The 16,983-nt window shown below is 44.3% G+C and overlaps 1 protein-coding gene across 1 annotated transcript in view; it reads left to right on the forward strand.

The window, feature by feature from the left end:
- The window catches only part of TP53BP2 (tumor protein p53 binding protein 2), a 71,242-nt gene that overhangs the window by 9,128 nt on the left and 45,131 nt on the right, over positions 1-16,983 (forward strand). The gene's annotated exons all lie outside the window — the stretch shown is intronic.

The following is a 16,983-nucleotide window of genomic DNA, read 5'->3' on the forward strand; positions in this document are numbered from 1 at the left end:
GCTCTAGAGCGCAGGCTCAGTAGTTGTGGCTCACAGGCTTAGTTGCTCCACAGCATGTGGGATCTTCCTGGACCAGGGCTCGAACCCATGTCCCCTGCCTTGGCAGGCGGATTCCTGACCACCGTGCCACCAGGGAAGACCCCGTGGTGGTCTTTCTGAAACAGCAGTCTGTCTCTTCCTCCTCCAGAATTCTTCCAGACTGACTTGTATTACTTACAGACAATGATATAACCTCCTTAGCTAGATACAAAGTTTCTTTATTGTCTAGCCCAGTGGATTTCGATTTCGGCCTTTTTGTGTCAAGATAGATAGACTTCCAGAATATTTTGCCTCTCAGTGGGCAGTGCAAGTGATTGAAAGACTCAAAACACAGAACAAGTCAGCACTTCAAACCCAGCACCCACCGTGGAGGGGGAGTAAATAGTGTGTTTGCTTTGTGCTGAATGGAAGAGCAGCCACCTCCTCACTGCTCAGCCGGCCTTCCTTCGGGATCGAGGGGCAGTTCTGGAAGATCTGCTCGCCACCTCGCACTTGCTCCCAGGGACCCTGCATTAGGACTGTTTGTGGTGCCTGATCCATTTTCCTTTCGCTCACGGTAAGTTGCACCTTCTTGTATATTGCCGTCCACCACCTGCTCTGCACCATCTGACTTTGCCATAATCCCCTGTGTGTGTAAAACAAGTTTTGTACGTTGTAGGTTTCTACGGCGCAGCTGCAGCTCACCGGTTGCAATGTGACCTGTCTCTTCTGTTTGTCCTCCCACCTTCATGTTTTAGCACTTCCAGGATTGCAGTGTTGATAGCATGCTAGGTTTCCTCACACCTTTACATGTGATGTTTTTCTGCCTGGATGGCCCTCTTCCTGCTTTTCTTACTCATCCTGCAGTTTTCGGTTCAGTGGTACTCCTTGAAAGGAGTGCTTTTTTTCCCTGTTCCCACTGCACGTCATCTGAACCTCCACCAGGAATTTCTCCCGCTGTCACATGTTTGCTGTGCCCCTGTGTTGCTCTGTGTGCTGCTTGAGTGTGTGGCCGGTCCTCTCGTCTTTGTGTTTCTAACACTGAGCACAGTGTTTGACACACTGTGGGCATTTAATAAATGTTGTTTGGGTAATGAATGTTATTATTTTTGATTTTCTTTGGTGAGGGTAGTTCTTGCCTATTTAAACTTGTGTCCATAGTTGGGTTTTAAGCTTTCCCAGAGATGAAATCTTTGAAAATGGAAGACCACTTCCATAGCAGAGTGCGAGGTAGAAAGGAAAGAAGTAGAAGCAATGGGTTGGTTGTACTCATGGCATCATGGATGGATCTTAAAAATACACTGCTTACAGGGAACTCTGCTCAATACTCTGTAATGACCTATATGGGAAAAGAATCTAAAAAAGAGTTGGATATAGGGCTTCCCTGGTGGCGCAGTGGTTGAGAATCCCCCTGCCAATGCAGGGGACACGGGTTCGAGCCCTGGTCTGGGAAGATCCCACATGCTGTGGAGCAGCTAAGCCCGTGAGCCACAACTACTGAGCCTGCGCTCTGGAGCCCACGAGCCACAACTACTGAGCCACGTGCCACAACTACTGAAGCCCGTGCACTAGAGCGCGTGCTCCGTAATGAGAAGCCACCGCAATGAGAAGCCCACGCACCACAACAAAGAGTAGCCCCTGCTCGCCGCAACTAGAGAAAGCCTGCGCGCAGCAGCGAAGGCCCAACACAGCCAAAAATAAATAAATAAAATAAATAAATCAAATAAAAAAGAGTGGATATATGTATATATATATAATTGATTCTTTTTATGGTACAGCAGAAAGTAACACAACGTTGCAAATCAACTATACTCCAATAAAAACTATTAAAAAATACGGTGCTTAGTGAATAAAAGCAAAAGATAGAATGAGGTCTGTAACAGTATCTTTATGTAAAACAAGACACATGCCTGCAAGACAGCAGTACTCAGTTTCGAAGAAAGCATACTAACCAACGTTAAGCTTACAGAATGGTTGAGATGGTGAGATGGAGAATGAACTGGTTGAATATATTTTTTTAGTTCTTTTACTTTGTTGTTTGTCTATGACAGACATTTAAAGCAGAGTAGCCTAAAGCTTTGGTGGAATTTGAAATCTGTCTAAATCAGGCTTCAGGCATAGTTGAAAAGGAGAGACAAGATTTCTTAGGTTATCCCAAAGTTAGCAGAATGCTTTGTTTTCTTCACTTGAGACACTGTCTGGCTCTGAGAAAGCTCACTTTGGAGTTATACCACGTGTTCGCATATAAACGTTCCTTATGCCTGATGACGTGAACATGCTCTCTTCATGTCCGTCTCCTGTTCACGTTCCCGTCTTCTGGGGAACTTTGAGTCTTCAAACCACAGTATCATCGGTTCAGTTGAACAAACACATATTACTGATTTGCTATGTGTAGTGTTTTGCGGGGGGAGGAGAAAAACGGAGGAGGAAGCATTTAAGGACCAAAACCCCCGTCCCAAAGGAATTTATAGATCAGCAAGACAGAAAAGACGGGGGCCCAAACAACTGTGGTGTGAGTGGTTGCGTGAGAAGCAAAGAGAAAGTTTACTTCTGACTGGAGGTGTGTGTGTGTGGGAGGGACGGGGTTGGAGGCAGTTTTATGGCTTTGAATTATTCGAGAAGGATAGGGATGACTTTGACACTAAGAACAGGGTGGAGGAAACGTGAGCTATGCTAGGGAGGGAAGTGAGCAAAAGAGTGGGTTTTCTAGATTTCTCATTTGGTGATTTGAGGCCCTAACTGTGGGGCAGATAATTTAAAATGCGTTTTGGGTCTTAGTATTTCTTTCTTTTTTTTTTTTTTTTAATAAATTTATTTATTTATTTTTGGCTGTGTTGGGTCCTTGTTGCTGTGCGTGGGCTTTCTTTTAGTCGTGGCGAGCGGGGGCTGCTCTTCGTTATGGTGAGCGGGCTTCTCATTGCTGTGACTTCTCTTGTTGCGGAGCACGGGCTCTAGGCACGCAGGCTTCAGTAGTTGTGGCGCACGGGCTTAGTTGCTCTGCAGCAAGTGGGATCTTCCTGGACCAGGGCTCGAACCCATGACCCCTGCATTGGTAGGCGGATTCTTAACCACTGCGCCACCAGGGAAGCCCCTGGGTCTTAGTATTTCTTGAAATTGACCAGAAGTTCCTTGAAATTCAAAATATGCAAAGACAGATAGCATTGTATATGAATCTGATTTTTTAAATTGAAGTATAATTGATGTTCCATATTATGTAAGTTACAGGTATAAAAGTCTGATGTTTTGACATTGTCACTGGGTTAACCCTTGGCATTATAATAGTTAATATACACTATACAGATTAAGGTGCACTGCTGTTACCTGTTGGTGAAACAACTAATGCTTTACTTTATTTACAGCACATTACCCAGAAACTTAGCTTCATTTTACGTCCCTGCTTATAACCCCCTAATGCAGTGGTTCTCAAACTTCAGTGGGATTGCTGAGCCCCACCGCAAGGTTTTCTGAGTCAGGAGGTCTAGGCAGGGGCCGAGACTTTCTGTTTCTGACAAGTTCCCAGGTGATGCTGATACTGTTGATCTGGGGACCACACCTTGAGAACTACTCGAGTGACTTTTCCCTCATTCTTCAGCCCGCATCCCTTATTCTTGACCGGCAAGGCCCTGCATCAGCTGTTTGCCTCTCTGCCCTCGTTCACACATGCCTGTATTCCTGATACACTGGCCTTCTTTGTGGTCATGCAACAGGCCAAGCCCGTCCCCGTCTCAGGGCCGTTGCATGGAATGTCGTCCCCGGCTGTTTTGAGTGGCCGGCTCCTTCAGCCTCAGTTCAGCTGCCCCTCCCCAGATGCCTCCCCCAACCATGACTGGCCGCCTCCTCTCATCATCTGCATCACTTTCTGTCACATCGCCTTATACACCATATGCCTATTTGTCCATCATCAATCTCTTCTTCCCGCCCCAAGGAGTGCAGGCTTTCCCATCACTATGTTCCCAGTGTGACATTGGTTCCCAGTGAATCCTAATGGTTGAGTGGATGAAAGGTGTTGCAGTCAGCGAGGAGCTGGGATTGAGAGGAAACTGAAGGAGGAACTTCATCAGAGTGACTGACGTTCTTGGGACAAGACTAAGTCTCAGGGGAGGTGACTGTCCTGTTGACGTAGATGCAGTGCTTATGTAATCAGATACCTAAGACCAGCTCGTTTTTAGTATGTAATGAATTTTTCCCGCGATTAAAGTAACCACTTCATATGTGCTGTGTCATTTTCCCCAGAATGGTAATTATCTCAGAAAATGATTGTGTACTCTAGGTGGCACTGAATGAATGGCTAGGATATCCCATATGTGATGATCTTTTTATTTTTTACGGGACGCGGGCCTCTCACTGTTGCGGCCTCTCCCGTTGCGGAGCAACAGGCTCCGGACGCGCAGGCTCAGCGGCCATGGCTCACGGGCCCAGCCGCTCCGCGGCATGTGGGGTCCTCCCGGACCGGGGGACGCGGGCCTCTCACTGTTGCGGCCTCTCCCGTTGCGGAGCAACAGGCTCCGGACGCGCAGGCTCAGCGGCCATGGCTCACGGGCCCAGCCGCTCCGCGGCATGTGGGATCCTCCCGGACCGGGGCACGAACCCGTGTCCCCTGCATCGGCAGGCGGACTCTCAACCACTGCGCCACCAGGGAAGCCCAGTGATGAACTTTTTTAACAGTACTGTTCAAATTGGTATTGAGACGAATGTGTCATTGATTTCTAGATTCTACTCCCTTGCTATTGTGACCAAAGAAATAGCTTATGATGTAAAAAAAAAAAATCCATTGAATATGATTTTATAATTTTTTTTTATGGGACTGAGATATCTCATAGAAACTGATGGACTGATGTTTAAAATATTCCATGCTACAAAGGCAGTACATGTGGTGTATGAGTGGTACACTTAGTGTAGAAGTCGGTTTAAATATCAGTGATCTTTAATACAACATTAGTAGATGTAACTCATGGTAATTGATGAAGATTTAATAAAGCAGTTTAATGGCCTCGAGAGTAAACTCTAGGCAGGAGAGACGGCTCAGAAGTCATAATAGGCCTCTGTAAGCAGTGATCATCAGATAACTGTAATAAGGTTGGACTGATCATCAGGGAGGCTGGAGAGTATCTCTTTGAGGGAAAGGACTCAAGCTGTAGTGTCCCCGCTGCTCCTGAGGGAGGCTCCACAGAGACCACTGTTGGGTTGCCCACTGAGATGGGGGGAGAGGCGGAAGGGCCGACCAGGCTGGGATAACTGGGGTAACGGGACAGCACACTTCCTACAGAAGGATGGCAGCCCAGCCCACCTCTAGGATGGCACACTTCCTACAGAAGGATGGCAGCCCAGCCCACCTCTAGGGTGGAGTGTCCAAGATAGGGAGCCAAGTGAGCCACCAGGTGTTTTGGTGCACGCTCCCTGCCAGCAGAGCGACCACGGGAGCAGACAGCCGGGACTCCGAGGGGCAGGATGCTGAAAACCCCGGAAGATCGGAATTCTCTGCATCTCATCTCTAACCCCCTTCCAGGGTTGTAAGCCATAGTTGGGCTGAATGGCTCTGTGCGTTGGAGAGATTGAAAGAAGCTTTGGTTGTTGTTGCTATGTCTTAATCAAATCCCCTTTCTGTATGTATGAGTGTTAAGAGAGGTGTTTTTCTTGACCAGTTATAGGAAGCGTAGTGGCAGCATCCTCTTCTAGAAGGAAGTCTGGGGGCTTCCTTCCTTCATTACATTCTTTCTCCACAGAGGAATTGTTAAATACAAAACCCATCTTGACTTTAATCTCACTACTAGCATTATTACCTGGCTGTCCCTGTGGTGAGTTACCTGTGAGTTGTAAGATTGGGGAGGATTTATGTCACTCTTTTTACAGATTGTTCATTTTTCTCTAAAGGACAATTTTTTTCTCCTCTTACATTCTTTTTTTTTTTTCCCCCTCTTAGGTAAACCTAAGCAATTTGAGTTTTTGTAAATCAAAGCTCTGAAGGTGTTATCGCAAAGCTTAATTTCCTTTCTCTGACAGGGAACGTCTTAAACTCTTAATTCTTTTTTTCTTTCTGTGGAACTTCACATGGTTTTTTTTTTTTTTTTTAATTTCCTCTTGGAAAAGTCTTCCAAATTTTAATCTGAAATAATTCCTCTTTGAAATGAGTCATTCTTGTGTTAATAGCGTAACATTATAGTTACAGTGAATACATGTCCTGTAAAAATGGAGCTCTTAAAAATAAATCTTTGATCTGTTCTTTTTAAGTGAAAATTGTCTGTGACTTTGGATGTTTGGAAAGGCAAACCTTCCTTCAGACAAGACGGGTGTGAATTACTGTGCACAGTGTGTGGGGAGGTGTGGCCTGGCCCAGCTTAACATAATGTTTGATCTTTCCCTGAATCTTCTTTCTCTCCAGATTGATCACTTTAAGAATCGAACCACATTTACTATTTTTACTGAAATATTTTCACATTGTTTTATCACAGTTTGTATTGTGTTATGTGTACTTTTAAATTGTAAATTACTGTAAAAATATATTCACGTTGAGATTTAAACTAAAGTGACATCTATACCCGATCTCCTAATACCACGGATTTCACTAATGTATTCCATACAAGTCAGTTCCTGTGTGCATATGTTTTAGACTTTTTTTTTTTTAAATTTATTTTTGGCTGCGTTTGGTCTTTGTTGCTGCGTGCGGGCTTTCTCTAGTTGTGGCGAGCGGGGGCTACTCTTCGTTGCAGTGCGCGGGCTTCTCATTGCGGTGGCTTCTCTTGTTGCGGAGCACGGGCTCTAGGCACGCGGGTTCAGTAGTTGTGGCTCACGGGCTCTAGAGTGCAGGCTCAGTAGTTGTGGCGCACGGGCATAGTTGCTCCACGGCATGTGGGGTCTTCCCAGACCAGGGCTCGAACCCGTGTCCCCTGCATTGGCAGGCAGATTCTTAACCACTGCGCCACCAGGGAAGTCCCCAGATGTTTTAAATGGTTACAATCTCCAACTTAATATTACTGTTTTATAACTTTATCTTACCGTTTTTCTAACACTGTACTTACAGTAGTTGGTAGCTGGGTCACAGTCCTTCCAGCAGTTGTATTTTAACTTACTTTTCCTTGCTTAACTTACTGGATATTTAGTTTTCTATCTTGCTGTTTCTTGATCTAGCACCGTAGTGAAAATCTTCAGGCATTTAGAGTTTTTCTTCATTTTATTTATTTCTCTAGGGATAATTCACGAGGTATACATAAATTTATGGTTTTTGATACATGATTCATTTTGCTTTCTAAACGGGATTTTTAACAATTTTTAGTACCATCATTATGTCTTTGAATGAATCACTTTCCCACAACCTCGTCTCTGTTATATCTTATCTTTTAATAGAAGACTAATTTAATAGTTGTAAGTGATGCCTTGTTGTTTTAATTTAATTTATCCTCCCACCCCCAAGTTTTACCATTTGTATTGCCCTGTGTGATCTGTCTGTTATAGCCTCTGCTCTTAAGTATACTCTAGATTTGATTCTTGTTGTTCATTGGGTAATCTATTCTCTTTGTGGCTCATACTATAAAAAAAATGAAGTTCTTGATTTACAAGTTGGAAAGAAGTTAACAGTTTATGTCTGTATGTCACTGAGAAGGGCTGACCAGCTTTTAAGGGAAGAAAAGCCATCTCCTCTGTTCCATCCAAGCTAGATGTCGTGAGCATTTTCAGATGCCCCAGCAATTTATTGTCCTCATAGCCGCAGGTGCAGCTGTAAAGGCTCATGTGTTGTTTTGATTTGATTATTGCTGCACTGTTTATGATGAAATTAATTTACGTCACAAGTTCCCAGGAACACATCTGTGAGTCAGTGAGAATAACCAGGATTCTCACGGTGGCCTCCCAGGGGATTTAACTCTAGGGAACTCCATTTTCCTTGCTTCCATATGGGAAAGAAGCTAAGGAAGTCACCTCTATTTTCTTGAGAATATGGTGTTTTAAAAAATCTGGGGCTTCCCTAGTGGCGCAGTGGTTGAGAATCCGCCTGCCGATGCAGGGGACACGGGTTCGTGCCCCGGTCTGGGAGGATCCCACGTGCCGCAGAGCGGCTGGGCCCGTGAGCCATGGCCGCTGAGCCTGCACGTCCGGAGCCTGTGCTCCGCAGCGGGAGAGGCCACAGCAGTGAGAGGCCCGCGTACCTCAAAAAAAAAAAAAAAAAAAAAAAATCTGAAGTGTCAGGAAAAGATGGCATTTTGGAAGTAAGGTTACTATAGATTATTATTTTCTTTATGCTTTCCATTAATTTATGCCTTTTTGTTGAAACCTCAGTCTACCTCAGATCCCATTCATCTTTCTCTTTTCTGAATTTCCATTTTACCTACAGCCTCACTCATGTAATTTGGTACTAAATTGTTCTCTAATCTTTTCATGAGTAAATTTTATTTCTTTGAAGAGATTTTTATATTTCTCACATAGTAAGTATGTAGTAGGCATTTTTAATTGTGATATAATTCACATACCATAAAATTCACCCTACAGAGTATATAATTCAGTAGGGTTTTTTTTTTTTTCGTATATTCACAAGGTTATCACCACTAATTCCAGAACATTTTTATCACCCCAGAGAGAAACTCCATCCTCCAGAGTCACTCCCTATTCTGCCTCTCCCCAGCCGCTGCTAAGCATTAATCTAGTTTTTGTCCCTATGGATTTGACTTTTCTGGCTTTTTCTTTTTGTGTCTGGCTTCTGTCACTTAGCATAATGTTCCCAAGGTCCATCTATGTGTAGTATGCATCAGTACTTCATTCCTTTTATGGCTGAATAATATTCCATTCTAATGGACATTTAAGATATATTTCTTGATTGTTTATTTTTAGTCCCCGGCTAAAGTTAAGGCAGTATGGTAACCCTAGAAAAGCATTGTCAGACAGATATTTATTTGCCTTGCACATCTCACAGCAAGGGCCCAGGGAATAAAAATGATACTTTATGTTTATCTTACTAATTTCATTATTGATTCCTTAAAAAATCAATTTTATTATCCAAGTGATGTTTAATCATTCTAGAAAACTTAAGCATAGATAAGCTCCCTCAAATTTATTTCATAATCTTATCACCAAGGCATAACTACTGTTAATTAGGTGAATTTAATTTCAGGCCTTTTTTTTTTTTTTGGCATGTATTACATGTATGTATGCACATATATTTTTCCGTTTGTATAGTAAGATATGGTGAATACTGTTTTGTAACAAAACAATACATAACTGACACATTTTTGAAAGTTTTGCTCTTTGTGCTTTTTCCTTCTAAAATGTTTCGGTATCAGATGCTGAAAACTTCTAAGATTTAGCAGTTTTATTTTTTATCATTAAAGATCATGAATTCTTGGCCACGGTTGTTTTCAGAAGGACTTAGTTGATAGAATAGAGGCTAAAATTTCTTTCTTTAGTAAGTTTTCAACATGCTGATAAAACTGCTTCATCAGAATGAAATAAAAATGGCTTCATCTAGATTTTGTTTTATTTTCTAGGTAATTCAATTACATTTTGAAGAATTCTTTTATCTTTTGCAGCACAGTACACTTAGGAAACAAAGATGAAAGGAAAGTAGCAGTATAAAGAGCATGTGTGCCTACTTTTTCTCAGGTTAACGTGATAGATTAAGTTTAACCAGCCCTCTCTTTTGACCGTCTTCTCTTTTTTCTTTACATTCTTCTTTTATTTTTTTTTATATTCTTTTCTATTACGGTTTATCCCAGGAGATTGGATATAGTCCCCTGTGCTATACAGTAGGACCTTGTTGTTTATCCACTCTAAGTGTAATAGTTTGCATCTACTAACCCCAAACTTCCAGTCCTTCCCTCCCCCACCCCGCCACTTGACAACCACATCTTTTTTCTTTTTTGTTCCTTTTCCAAGTAAAGTTAAGAAGAAGAGAATTGATACTTATTGAGAAAATGCCTGTTTCACTTTCTCTATAAAATTTGAAATAGTTATAAATTATCAGTAAAGCCTATAATTGTGGGCAGATTGTAATGAAAAGATTTAAAATTATAAGTGATATATAAATGCAAGTGATATTTAGCCTTTATAACTTGGGGACATACTTAAAGTCTATAAATTTAAAGATGGGTGAAGTGAGTTTTAAAGGTTGATTTCAAATGGTGTGATGCTTTGTGTTCTAATGAGAATTTTCTAGGGGGAAGTGTAGCAGTTATAGGTATTATGGCCATCAGGAGCAGCTGGACCCGGTGGGTGGTCCCTCCCTCCCACCCCTTCTCTGGTGTGGATGGGAAGACACTTGCTCTCAGCTGCGCATGAGCTGTCATACTGTCATGGCTCAAAGACACCTCTTCCAGCTATATCGCTGTCACTGTGCTGTGGTGTCCAATTAAGAAATCTTCAAAATAAAGGTAAACTATCTTTGTAACTTAAAAAGTAAAATAATCACTACAACAAAGAAAATAAGTGAGAACGGGACTATGCTGCTTTGGCCAAGCCTAGCATGAAGTGTTTGTGGGTTCTCCGGACGCAGATCACCGCTGGGCAGTCTAGGGAGCAGGCAGTGGCTAGAGATACAGATTCAGCATCACCAACATCATTTCCTCTTGACTGGATCATTCCATCCATTAAAGCGTCCTGTAAAAACTCCACATTGAGGGCTTCCCTGGTGGCGCAGTGGTTGAGAATCTGCCTGCCAATGCAGACGACACAGGTTCGAGCCCAGGTCTGGGAAGATCCCACATGCCATGGAGCAACTGGGCCCGTGAGCCACAATTACTGAGCCTGCGCGTCTGGAGCCTGTGCTCCGCAACAACAGAGGCCGCGATAGTGAGAGGCCTGCGCACCGCGATGAAGAGTGACCCCCACTTGCCACAACTAGAGAAAAGCCCATGCACAGAAATGAAGACCCAACACAGCCATAAATAAATAAATAAATAAATACATTGTGGGGAAAAAAAAAACAAAAAACAAAAAACTCCACATTGAAATAAAGAAGAAACAAAGTACCCCTTTCACTCTGTCTCTTCCATCTGTGGCTCCGTTTTTTCCGTCTTACTGTTCTGAGTCTCTGCATCCTTCCCTCAGGTTCTCAGCCTGTCTCAACCAGGCCTTCAACCTCATTCCTCAGACAGCACTGGTCAAGGCACCCAGCAGCCTCCATCTTGCCGAGCCTGGGGACCGGTCCTCAGCCCTCATTTCTGAGATCTGTAAGCTTCATCTGAAACACTGTCTTTACTTGGTCTCTGGTACTCCACACTCCTTTGGGTTTCTTTCTGGTTTGTTTATGGATGGATCTTTCCCAGTCCTTTGCTGGATCCTTGTTCTCTGTAGGGCTTCTGGACGAGACCCCTGACTTGTGGGCCCTTCCCCAGCCCGTTCCTCCTTCCTCATCTCAGTAAGTCACACTACTCTTTTTTTTTTTTGGCAGTACGTGGGCCTCTCACTGTTGTGGCCTCTCCCGTTGTGGAGCACAGGCTCCGGACGCGTAGGCTCAGTGGCTATGGCTCACGGGCCCAGCCGCTCCGCGGCATGTGGGATCCTCCCGGACCGGGGCACGAACCCGTGTCCACCTGCATCGGCAGGCAGACTCTCAACCACTGCACCACCAGGGAAGCCCAGTCACACTATTCTTAACTCCGCTGCTTAGACACCATATCCACGTTCACTCTTAATTTCTCTCTATGCTCACATCCCATATTCTGTCCATTAAGCAAGTCTTGCTGGCTCTGCTTCAAAATATAACCCCAATCCAGCCATTTTTCACTACCTTTGCTGTTACCTGCAGTCTGTGCTACCATTATATCTCATTTTATGTGCTACATTTCCTCTTAATTGGTCTTCCGTGCCTGTCCCCCTATAGTCTATTCATATAGTAGCCAGAGTGATTTTTTAAAAAATGACATAAAAATGACTTCAATACCCTGTTCAGAATCCTCCAGTGACTTCTTTTTTTTTTTTTTTTAAATTGAGATATGATTTACGTACCACCATTTTGAAGTATCCAATTCAGTGGTTTTAAGTGTGTTTACAAGATGGTACAACCATCACCACTAATTCCAGAACATTCTCATCACCCCAAAAAGAAGCCCTGTACCTCTGAGCGGTCACTCCCCCAGCCCTGGCAACCACTAATCTACTTTTTGGGGTAGATTAGACCTCCAACGGTCTCTTAGGTTAAAATCCAAATTCCTTGCTCTGGCCTTTGAACAGTGGTTCTCAGCTTGTGGTTTCCAGGGCAGCAGGTATCAGCATCACGTGGCAGCTCGTTAGAAACGCAGCATCTCAGTCCCCATCCTAGATCTACCGAATCAGAAACTCTGAAGGTGGGACCTGGCCATCCATAGTTAAAGACCCTCTCTCCGCACCACATCTTGAGGACCAGTGGCCTCTAAGGTCTTGCATCATCTGGCCCCTTTGAATTGATCTCCTATAATCCTTTCCTCTTGCTCTCTCTACAGTGACCTTCCGCTTCCACAAATGTGACAAACTTGATTCCCCCTCAGGGCCTTTACATTTGCCATTCCCTCTGCTCGGGATATTCCTGTGTTCTCATTCTGTTTCGATTGTGGCTCCAGGACCCTCTCTAACCACGTAGAGGTTGAAGTAATTGAGTCTGAGCATGGCCTGTCTCTACCCTGCTTTATGCCCCAGGAGGTTGACTTCTGTAAACCACATGAATGGCCTCCCTTGCCGTCCGACTTCTAGTTGGGTTTGTCCCGTGGGGGGTGGTAGGATGGATGATAGAAGAAGGAGGGAGCCAGGTTGGGGTATTTATTCCTCTGGGCCGGCTGAGTCCTCGCCACACAGCGTGCTCTCTCTCTCTCTTGAATTTTGTGCTGTGTGCTCTAATAACTATTTAGTGAAGAGGATTTCTACATTAGAACTTAAACCATAAAATAGATGGCCTGTAGGGAATTCCCTGGTGGTCCAGTGGTTAGGGCTCAGTGCTCTCACTGCCGAGGCCCCATGTTTGATCCCTGGTTGGGGAACTAAAATCCCACAAGCTGGGCGGTGTGGCAAAAAGAGAAAAACAAAAATAGATGGCCTGTATATCTTTCATGAATGAAAAGAATGTCGAAACAGAAGTAGGAGGACGTAGCATGATGTAAGCTTGAAGAAATGAGGAGAGGAAACTAATTTCTGTCAGTGTGTGTAGCTGTGCTGTATACTATCTGCTCTACCATCTGTCAATACCCGAGGGAACACTTACTCTGAAAATAAATCAGAGGTGAATCTGTCAAGTGCAGTAACAGCTACTGGACGTATTCATTCATAAACACATACTTATTGTGTGCTTGTCACAGACCAGGCACAGATCAAGGGGCCGAGGATATTGTATTGTTTTTTTTTTGTTTTTTGTTTTGTTTTGTTTGTTTTTGCAGTACGTGGGCCTCTCACTGTTGTGGCCTCTCCCGTTGCGGGGCACAGGCTCCGGACGCGCAGGCTCAGCGGCCGTGGCTCATGGGCCCAGCCGCTCCGTGGCATGTGGGATCTTCTGGGACGGGGGCACGAACCTGTGTCCCCTGCATTGGCAGGCGGACTCTCAACCACTGTGCCACCAGGGAAGCCCCGGGGCCAAGGATATTGTATGGAACAGAAAAAACCCTGGACTTCATGGAGCTTATGTTCTAGCAGGGAAGACAGATATTAAAAGCAAATGAAATAAATATATGGTATGATGGTCACTGTGCCAAGGAGAGACAGCGGAGAAGCATGTGTGTGCGCACGTGTGAGCACGGCAGCGGGATTTTAGGCAGGATGGCCAGGGAAGGCCTCTCTGGGAAGGCAGTGTTGGAGTATAAAGACCCCGGAAGATGAGGGGGCAGGCCGTGCTGGCACACAGGGAAGAACATTTGCTGGGGAAGGTCATTAAGAAGGCGTGACCGCAGGTTTGACCTGCAAGCTGGACCCTGGCTTGGAGGCCGTGCACCCACTTTCCTGTCCTTGGAATGTGCGCTCCGCCTGCCTTTCCCCGAGCTCGAAGCTGCCCAAGGACGCAGCCTGGAGACTGAACCCAGTTAAAGCCTCTCCATAAGCTTTATTTTTTAAAATTTTTTAAAATTTAATTTATTTATGTCTGGTTGCATTGGGTCTTCGTTGCTGCGCACGGGCTTTTCTCTGGTTGCTGCGAGCGGGGCCTACTCTTCATTGCGGTGCACGGGCTTCTCATTGCGGTGGCTTCTCGTTGCGGAGCACGGGCTCTAGGCACACGGGCTTCAGTAGTTGTGGCACGTGGGCTCAGTAGTTGTGGCTCACGGGCTCTAGAGCGGGGGCTCAGTAGTTGTGGCGCACGGGCTTAGTTGCTCTGCGGCATGTGGGATCTTCCCGGACCAGGGCTCGCACCCGTGTCCCCTGCATTGGCAGGTGGATTCTTAATCACTGCGTCACCAGGGAAGTCCCCCCTCATTAGCTTTTAATGCTCTTAAATTTAAACACCTTCATCCAGATTTTTTTTTTTTTGGTCCTTAGTGGGAGGATCGTTTGAATAAGGTGCTATTGTCTTATGTAATAGCCTTTTATTTGTTGATACAGTATGTTTTGTATATATACTGTATACTAAATATTTCTGTAATTTAATAAATGCCTCTAGGTCTCATATTTACGAAGAAAACAGTTACTATGTTTGAAGTGTTGAACTTCAAAGAAAATATTGGTGTGGGTAGGGAATATTGAGGAGGAGTACAGTTTAATACTAAAGTGTAAATTATTTCTCTCTCTCGTTAAATGCACTGTATATGTATCCAGAGCAGCAGCAGGGTGGAAACCTGTGTTCATTTTGTGTAACAGTTTGAAAGTGTTGACTAAGTTGAGGCCTAGAACTATGTATCTATCTTTATGTAGCACAGTTTATCAGAATGTGAAGAACCTGATAACAGCGTGAAAGCCTCTGAGCTCATCCTGGCAAATTCTAGTTTTGATTTTATATATTTTACTGTTTCAACATTATCCACTGAAACTTTTTTTTCTGGGTTACCCTCTAGCTGTAATGGGTACGCTTCTCATGTTTTCTAGTTTTGGGGGTTACTTTCTATGCTACACATGTTTATGTGAGTTAAAGAGTTTCGGTTGCAGGAAGTGGAGACTTGGCTTACCTTAAGAACTCATGGTTTTAGCGTAGGGAGGAGGTGGGAAGCCCCCGGGGGCTGAGCCTGCTGACCCAGTGGGCCGTCTTCTCTTACGCATGTCGTCTTCTCCCCTTACTTGGACCAGATCCTTGAGGCACCCAGTCTGCTGTTTTAGCCAGTTTCCATCATAGTTTCCATGAGGCACTGCCTTCCCCCTCCTTCCCTCCTTCCCCGCCTGCCAAAAAAAAAAAAGAAGAGCCTAATGCATCTGTCTCACCTCTCGGGTAATGGGCAGCGAGGTTTAAGCTGGATGGGAAGCTGTGTGGCTGACTGTTGGCAGGTGCTACAGCTGTCGTATGATGTCCTTGTGTCAGTGTGATCACAGTGCAGATCCTACTCATTCTGCTTTGTTAGAGCCTTAAAACCCCAATTTCCCCCAGTGTTTGGCATAGTCTCATTAATTATTTTTACAGAATGTATAATGGCCCATCAAGTTCATGTTTCTTCACAGGCTTTGTATTCTCTTTGATTAGAATTATTTTCACAGGATAAATTCTCACAGTGGGATTACGCTTTCAAGTTGTCTGGGTATTTTTTTTGTTTGTTTATTGTTTTGTTTTATCCTGATACACACTAATCTTCCTGGCATAGGTCCTCACTGAGTGAATGAGCATGGGAGTGTGCTGACTTGCATTGCCGCCATCAATTTGTTTGTTGATTCACTCAGTTTCTTCAGTACTGGGAGTTAACAACGGTTTTTTTTTGTTTGGGTTATTTTTGATTATTTAATAGGTATGAAAACTTGTATTCCTTTTTTTAATTGTCATGCATTTTTATTTATTTTTTTAAAACTTGAATTCTTTAGTAGCAGTGTCTTTAAGATGCAGTATTGGGCTTCCCTGGTGGCACACTGGTTAACAGTCCGCCTGCCAATGCAGGGGACACGGGTTTGAGCCCTGGCCTGGGAAGATCGCACGTGCCGTGGAGCAACTAAGCCCGTGTGCCACAACTACTGAGCCTGAGCTCTAGATCCCGCAAGGCACAACTACTGAGCCCACGTGCCACAACTACTGAAGCCTGCGCGCCTAGAGCCCGTGCTCCACAACAAGAGAAGCCACGACAATGAGAAGCCCGTGCACCACAACGAAGAGTAGCCCCTGCTCACTGCAACTAGTGAAAGCCTGCGCGCAGCAACGAAGACCCCACAATAAATAAATAAATAAATTTATATAAATAAATAAATAAAACTCAATAGCAGTCTTTCTCTCAGTAAAAGTAGATACTGCATAAGGCACAACACTGAGCCCACGTGCCACAACTACTCAAGCCTGCGCGCCTAGAGCCCGTGCTCCACAACAAGAGAAGCCACGACAATGAGAAGCCCGTGCACCACAACGAAGAGTAGCCCCTGCTCACTGCAACTAGTGAAAGCCTGCGCGCAGCAACGAAGACCCCACAATAAATAAATAAATAAATTTATATAAATAAATAAATAAAACTCAATAGCAGTCTTTCTCTCAGTAAAAGTAGATACTGCATCTTTTTTTTTTTTTTTTTTTTTTTTAGGCCTTCAATGGATTGGATGATGCCCACTTACATTGGAGAAGGCAATATGCTTTATTCAGTCTACTGATCGAATGCTAATCTTATCCAGAAATGCCCTTATCCAGATAAACCCAGAATGATATTTAAGCAAATATCTGTGCACCCAGCGGCCCAGGCATGTGGGATCTTCCCGAACCTGGGCACGAACCCGCGTCCCCTGCATCGGCAGGCAGACTCTCAACCACTGCGCCACTAGGGAAGCCCTGCATCTTTTCTTTTTCATAAAAAAAAAATCCCCACCCTCAGAAGCAACACATGTTTTGTTCTTGTGTATCCTTCCCAAAGGAGGTTTTGCATAAATGTGTGTGTGTGTGTGTGTGTGTGTGAGAGAGAGAGAGAGAGAGAGAGAGAG

Source organism: Lipotes vexillifer, unplaced genomic scaffold (assembly GCF_000442215.2).
Source record: "Lipotes vexillifer unplaced genomic scaffold, Lipotes_vexillifer_v1.1 scaffold634, whole genome shotgun sequence".
Classification (NCBI taxonomy): Eukaryota; Metazoa; Chordata; class Mammalia; order Artiodactyla; family Lipotidae; genus Lipotes; species Lipotes vexillifer.